This window comes from Spea bombifrons, chromosome 7, assembly GCF_027358695.1.
Source record: "Spea bombifrons isolate aSpeBom1 chromosome 7, aSpeBom1.2.pri, whole genome shotgun sequence".
In the NCBI taxonomy this organism is placed as follows: domain Eukaryota; kingdom Metazoa; phylum Chordata; class Amphibia; order Anura; family Pelobatidae; genus Spea; species Spea bombifrons.
Window position 1 is genome coordinate 4311065 of NC_071093.1, and position 652 is coordinate 4311716.

Sequence of the window (652 nt, forward strand, 5' to 3'; positions counted from 1 at the left end):
CCCCCCAAACCTTACAAAAGGCAGCGATAACCAATTAGCTTCCACCACCAGGGGGCGGTAACATAAAACAAATAAAAGGAGCAGTCATCAAAGGATTGCTGCTCCTGTAAGAACCAATTAACCAACAGCTACTTTGTTATTAGTGTGAGATCGTTAACGAAGAGGAATAATCACGCAGATCCTGGGAACCGGAAGTAAAAATGGCTGTAAACACCGTACACGATGCATATTTTAATCTGTAAGCACATCACACGGATCGATTTCATTCACTAAACTATAAAACATATTATTTGGAAAGACGGCAGCTTCTTCCAAGCATCTCTCTTTTGGAAATTGACTTCCAGCGCGTTAACAAACCATTTTTTGGCTCCGCGGGAGGCTGTGTTAATTATCTTATAATTCGCTGATGTTCAGGGTTTTGCAGTCAGTCCGGAGCGAGCACACGGGGGCTCTTTATTCAGAAATCCAAACGAAAACACCCCCACCCACGAGAAACCCCAAAACAACCAACAAAAGTCGCAGGCAAAGAAAGGGTTAAAGGCGTAAAAGCTCTTCCGGTGATTTCTACGTGAGGACGCCTATCAGCTCGATCATAAGACGTCACCGTAAGCGAGCAGCGCTGGTCTCTTGTACCCAAATAATGACTCACGAC